Here is a 6,933-nt window from a genome sequence, read left to right as displayed (position 1 = left end):
CCACCGAGCCCTGAAGGATAAGGTAAAAAAGTTTGTCTCCTGTTGACTCTGGAGAATTTAAAAGCAATAACAATAATCCAGCGCCGCTGCTCTCGTTCAGCAGGGCGTCAGCAAGCACAGTCTTGTGTCCCACTGCAGGCGCGAACCCTCTGCCACCGGGGTCGCCTGCCTCCAATGTCGAGCACTGAGGAAGCCGCTCCTAAATAGGGGCGGAGCGCGGGGGTGTGGCGCCGAGCTAGGTCGCCTGACCAGCCCAAACGAAGATGGCGCAACACTCCACCGAGCCCTGAAGGATAAGGTAAAAAAGTTTGTCTCCTGTTGACTCTGGAGAATTTAAAAGCAATAACAATAATCCAGCGCCGCTGCTCTCGTTCAGCAGGGCGTCAGCAAGCACAGTCTCGTGTCCCACTGCAGGCGCGAACCCTCTGCCACCGGGGTCGCCTGCCTCCAATGTCGAGCACTGAGGAAGCCGCTCCTAAATAGGGGCGAAGCGCGGGGGTGTGGCGCCGAGCTAGGTCGCCTGACCAGCCCAAACGAAGATGGCGCCCACACTCCACCGAGCCCTGAAGAATAAGGTAAAAAAGTTTGTCTCCTGTTGACTCTGGAGAATTTAAAAGCAATAACAATAATCCAGCACCGCTGCTCTCGTTTAGCAGGGCGTCAGCAAGCACAGTCTCGTGTCCCACTGCAGGCGCGAACCCTCTGCCACCGGGGTCGCCTGCCTCCAATCATGTATGCAGATATCAATAAGGGCCTTATCCAACGCCTTCAGAGTGTGCAGAATGCAGTGGCTAGATTTGTTCTGGACGTCCCTAATTCCTTTTCTGCTACTCTTGCCAGGAAGAATCTCCATTGGCTCCCGATCCAGCACAGAATTCTGTTTAAAATTCTGTGTCTGGCCTTTGGAGCATTATTGGCAGGACCTTCGGATGCTTTAGGCTCCCTGCTAACCTGCTATACCCCCAGCAGGAGCCTTCGTTCCTCCAATATGAATCTTCTGTGTATCCCTCGTGTAAAGAAAGTCAGATGGGGAGGTAGGGCCTTTGCCACTGTGACCCCCCCGACTGTGGAATTCCCTCCCCGTGGAGATTAAAGCGCAACCCTCGTTGTCCCTTTTCAGAAAGGCACTAAAAACATGGTGTTTTGTCAAGGCCTATCAGTAAGCATGCTCCTGGGACATTACAGGCATTTGGATTAGGCGCCTTGACGCCCTTTGGGCTAAGTTGCGCAATAACCAAATCTGATTTCATTCATTCATTCATGATTACAACCTGATTTTACAAGGACAAGGAGATACTAGGATTTCGCTTAAAGGTACATGCAGGAGTACCAATGAGGGCCACCAATAGTTAGAACAACACACCGATGTAATAAGAGGCACGGTTGGCAGGGAATGTCTTTCTATAACATATATTAGACAGATTTAATTCCGAGAATGCAATAGGTCTAATCAGGCTTTACCTTCATGCTATTTTTATTCTTACTGACCTTCCGGGATATTGATTCTCTTTTACTTTTTGGTATTAAAATTCTATAGCCAAGGACTTTTCCACTCAGATCATCGTCCTTCACTGGAAATCTTGACTGTCTGCATTCCGCAAACTGACTTATTTCATGGTAAGCGTGAGTATGCTATACCATGGCTGTTTCTCTAACTGGTTCACATGACCGGTGGTCCATGCCTCTTGGTTGTGGTTATTACTTTTTCTATTTCACCTTTTCTTTTTTGCACTCTGTAAATACATTTCATCTTTTCTGTTGGGGATACAAAATCTTTTTCTCCCCATTTCCCATTTCCCTTCAAACTCCAGTTTTTCTTCTCCTTTTTCTGCCCCCGCCCCCTTTTCTCCATCAATTTGGGATTATTTTTGATCCTACGTGCGTGGAAAAACTTTACATATCTCTTTCACTTTTTCTATATTTCAATGTTTTTAAATGTTGATTACAGCTGAAATACCATGTAGTATCATCGTATGGATATTCAGTATAATCTTCAAAATAAATCATTCTTTTTGTGACTTCTTTCTTATGTGGGTTAGACCTATATGTCGATGCCTTTTTATAAATGTATACATAGTAATTCACTCTTTTAAGTGCGTTTTAGAAACATGTATATTTTTTCTTTGGGTCAATGTAGAATTGTTTGTAATAGTCTTGTCAGTATGTAATGAGAAAATAACTTTTCTTCTTTTTTGGTATATGTGTCCTTTTTATGTATATTTATGTATATATATGTTGTAACTCTTTCAATCCTGACGAAGTTCCCACGGCTAAAAAAGGGAACGAAACGCGTTGGCTGTGCCTTGCTTACAGAGAACATATAATTTTGAATAAAGAAGAAGAAAATTATAAAAGAACTTTTGCTCTGGTTGACTTTATTTGAGTGCACCTTCCTTTTTTTGTTATTCTATTGTTGTACTTCATACATCCTTGAGCAGCGGATGTTGGAAGTGTTTGCACCATCCAATATTGTAAACATACGGGACCATTGTGCTTGACCTTTGTTTGCTGCTTTGTGCCTTTTGGATTTAATGCTTTCTGGAAAGGAACCGCCTCATGGGATTATAAATCACATCTTTTCCAAAAATAGGATTACAATGATAAACTTGAATTTCAATTCAATTTATTGATTTAGGCCTTTTTGGAGATCAACAATTTTAAATCAATTTTAAATGAAGCGCACGATTCCCAAAAAGGCATCCTGGCACTAGTGTCATTTGAAACCATTCCGAGCACTCATAAGGTTTTTCATCAGTATGTAGTCGCTTATAGTTAGTGAGGCTGTGCCTATCAAATAGGAATTTCTGGCATTCACAGTGTTGGTAATGTTTTTCCCTGTGTGCATCTGCTCATGTAGAGTGAGATTGCGTTTAAAATTGATGCTTTTCTGGCATTTGGAGCACTGAATTATTTTTGATGGTGTATTTTCTTATGGTGCATGTAAACATCTCTACCTCTGAATCTTTTCTGACCTTTAGAGCACTGATAATTTTATTCACCAGTGTGGATTCTCACATGTGCAGTGAGATCAGATTTATGGCTGAAACATTTTTGGCATTCGGAGCACTGATAAGGTTTTTCCCCAGTGTGGGTTCTAATATGATGAATGAGAGTGCTTTTTAAACTGAAACATTTGTGGCATTCAATGCACTGATAAGGTTTTTCCCCAGTGTGGGTTCTTGTATGCCGAGTGAGTATTTTTTTTTCACTGAAACATTTCTGGCATTCAGAGCACTGATAAGGTTTTTCCCCAGTGTGGGTTCTTATATGATGAATGAGATGGTGTTTTAAACTGAAACATCTCTGGCATTCAGAGCACTGATAAGGTTTTTCCCCAGTGTGGATTCTTATATGCTGAGTGAGTCTTTTTTTGTCACTGAAACATCTCTGGCATTCAGAGCACTGAAAAGGTTTTTCCCCAGTGTGGATTCTTATATGCTGAGTGAGTCTTCTTTTGTCACTGAAAGATCTCTGGCATTCAGAGCACTGAAAAGGTTTTTCCCCAGTGTGGGTTCTTATATGCTGAGTGAGACTGGGTTTGTTTATGAAACATTCCTGGCATTCAGAGCAATGATACGGTTTTTCCCCAGTGTGCAATCGCACATGTGCAGTTAGAAGTGCTTTAACTTTGAAATATTTTGGGCATTCAGGGCACTGATAAGGTTTTTCCCCAGTGTGGGTTATTATATGCTGAGTGAGACTGAGTTTGTTTATGAAACATTTCTGACATTCAGAGCAATGATAAGGTTTTTCCCCAGTGTGGATTCTCATATGCTCAGTGAGATAAGCTTTACGGCGGAAACTTTTTTGGCATTCAGAGCACTGAGAGAGGTTTTTCCCAGTGTGCATTCTCTCAAATTCAGTGAGATGAGATTTAATGGCTGAATCTTTTTTGGCAGAGGTAACTTTTTTCCCCAGCTAGGGTTATTTTGCTTTGATTGAGGCAGGTTTGAACACTGAATTTGTTCTCAAAGCCCGTGTTTTTATAAGGTGTATTCCTAGAGTTAATATCTCTACATTTAGTTTTCTCTTGCTTATATGCCACGGTAAGAGTGAACCCAATTTTAGAGTAGGGCTTGTTTAGATAATGTTCAGCATTTATCTCTAAAAGAAATTGTGTGTAATCTTAACACTTGAATTGAGCAAAATATGTCTGGATGCAGCCCTGTAAAACCTGTCGAAATGTTTCTAGCAGATAACAGTTTTTGGGTTATTTTGTGACTGAAGTTTTTCTCAAATCTATTTGTATAGATTCTTAGCAATACAGTGATAAGGTGTTAGTCTGATATTTAATGATTAAACTGAGAAGTACCTTTTTGCACTGGCGTAATGGCAGTAACTGAGAACATGCACAGTATTATTGTGGCTCACCAGTTGCAGAACATCAGTTCCTTTTACCCTTTGTATGTTTGGTGTAAGGTTAAGGATTGTAGTTCTGAAGACGAGGATTTATTTACATTAGCTATAGCACAACGGTGCTCATTTAATCAGTTTTTACATATCACTCATGCACAGCAGATAATGTTGTGGCGATTTACATAGAATTACAGAACAGTACACAATAGATTCAAACTTGCGTAACTGGTTAAAAACGGTTGTTGAACAAAAGTGATTTTCCAATCTTTTGGTTGTTAGCGTGTCAGCTTTGGAGTCTTCTTTCAGTGTCTTTTCTTTGATGGTTTGCAGAAGAAACCTTTTGTTATATCTTTGTTTTATGCAGTGTGTGTTTCCTCTCTGGAATTACATGATGCTTTAGATGAATGTTATTCTGTCATGCTGTTGCAATTTGTCTTTCTGGTAATATTTCAGATGAGGATGTGGTGATTGGTCTTTCTGGCATTATTTCTGATGCTGTGAGCACAGATATGACTTTATTCTGGCTTAATGAAATGCAAAATTAGAGACTTCACTTACAGGTATAGTACTTTCCTCAGCTCCCACTTCCTCGCCACACCTAGATTTTGGAAATTGTTTAAACTTAGAATGCTGGATGTCCTTCAGTTTTTCAAAATAATCCTTCTTATGGCACTAACATTTAGTTGGCTGGTGCTAAATCTTGCTTTCTTCGTCCGTAATTTCAATTACCTATAGTATTAAAATTAAATACAGTTAATACATGTACATTTCTTTTTTTTTTTCATAGAAATTTTTTTATTTGGCAAACAAGTCAGAAAAAAAAGAAGGGATATATGATACATATTCTTAAACATAACATCCAATGAAAACAGGAAGTCAATAGCACCGAACTCACTTTCACAGGCGCACCTATCCTTTGCACTCCAGAAATCACTGTTTTCACTTTGGGACTCACGACTTTCTGCCATGTCACTCTCCGGGTAGTCAGCGCCAACACTTGATCATTGTCATCACGCATAAGAAATGACTTAAGTTCTTGGACTAGGTAACGTCTAACCATAAGTATGACTATACCTGGCTAGTAGAGGTTACTATTCCGCCTCTCGAGAACCGCGGATATTGTCGACCGACAATATACCCTACACTGGTTGGAGCACTTATCTGGTTAATGTTTCACAACACTTGTTCTCTGCAGTCTGTAATCCCTGTTACAAACATGCAACAAGTGGACCGCTTTACAGATCATTGTCTATCTTTATTATCATGTATTTTACATTGATTGACTATATAACGATATGTGATCGCCAAACAACCCTGTATTGGCGACTTACTAGTGATACAGATCCGTATCAGGCTCATGTACGGTTACTGATGTCCGAACGAAAGGCCAACAGTAAGACTAATTAGTAGCCAGGACAAACGCAAGACAGTGTTGTATTTTATTTTATTTTGTACTGTATTTTGTGTACAGGTTGACTTTATGTATTATACATTAATTTTCCTATGGATTTTCTCTGTTGGGCTAATAACAACATGCCAAAACTGCCTAAATCGTAAATTCAAACGATGTTGACGTTACTTGACCATTCCAACATGTCTGCCATTCTTTTTACTTACTAGTCCTATGTTTATGTTGATTGTGATTGACAACGCTGAACTTTTGTTTTAAATACCGGAGTCAATCGTGTTGGTTTACACGTGAACAAGGCTGTTGAGCTGAAACGCGTTGTGTAAATAAACTGCTTATATTACACTTTGGATTCCTTTGCCTGATTGCCTGAGAGCGCAAGACGAACTTTGTTTTCCTTGGATGTAATGAACTAACCGGATTGCTTCGCAGGTATCTGCGCCAACTTTCATGGGTCCCAGCACTCCAGAAGAAGCGTTTCTTTCTTGTGGATATTCTTAAACATACAAGTTTTGAGTGATATCCGGGATATATCATGTATACATAAAGTACAGCAAGCACTAGACAAGGCCCAATTTAAGTTATATAGAAATAAAGAAACAGAGAAACCAAGCAAAAGAGGAGGGAGAAACATTAGAGGTTATGTACAACTTGTGTCCTTCAGAATTATACGAAATTATTCCATATTTTTTCAGTTTTTACTACAGACTTTCGGCCTCAGCCCTTAGCAAGGGCCTTTTCCATAGTATAAATTTCGTGTAGCAGGTTTAACCACTCCGTCCTACCGGGTGGGTTTGTTGAAATCCAAGCTCGAGCTACCACCAATCTAGCACAAGACAGAGCTATATTAAGCCAACTAGTATTATTGTCCCCATCGTGTGTAAAGAGAGTAAAACCATAGGTGCAGAGAGTGATGTATGAATCAAATGTTTTGGATTAAAGTATTTTCTATTTCTTTCCAGTACTTTGCAAGCATAGGACAAGAATAAAGCATGTGAGTAAGGTCTGCTGCCACCAGATCGCATTTAGGGCATTTAGTACGGTCATTGTTCAGATTATTCTGTGACCATTTGGATATTTTTAGTGGTGTATGGTATAATTGACTGACCGTCCTGTATAGTTGTAATTTTAGACTAGAGGAGTGGACTAATTTGTTGATGTTGACGAAA

The 6,933-nt window shown here is 40.1% G+C and overlaps 1 long non-coding RNA gene across 1 annotated transcript in view; it reads right to left on the bottom strand.

Moving 5' to 3' along the window:
- Positions 1-4,368: 4,368 nt before the first annotated feature.
- LOC144805416 (uncharacterized) overlaps positions 4,369-6,933 on the bottom strand; it is a 67,514-nt gene continuing 64,949 nt past the window's right edge. Inside the window, exon 4 of the long non-coding RNA XR_013605514.1 lies at positions 4,369-5,085. This is a non-coding gene — a long non-coding RNA (uncharacterized LOC144805416). The remainder of the gene's footprint in view (positions 5,086-6,933) is intronic.

The sequence above is a fragment of the Lissotriton helveticus genome (genome assembly GCF_964261635.1).
Source record: "Lissotriton helveticus chromosome 1_1 unlocalized genomic scaffold, aLisHel1.1 SUPER_1_unloc_1, whole genome shotgun sequence".
In the NCBI taxonomy this organism is placed as follows: domain Eukaryota; kingdom Metazoa; phylum Chordata; class Amphibia; order Caudata; family Salamandridae; genus Lissotriton; species Lissotriton helveticus.
This window is presented reverse-complemented; position numbering and strand designations above follow the sequence as displayed.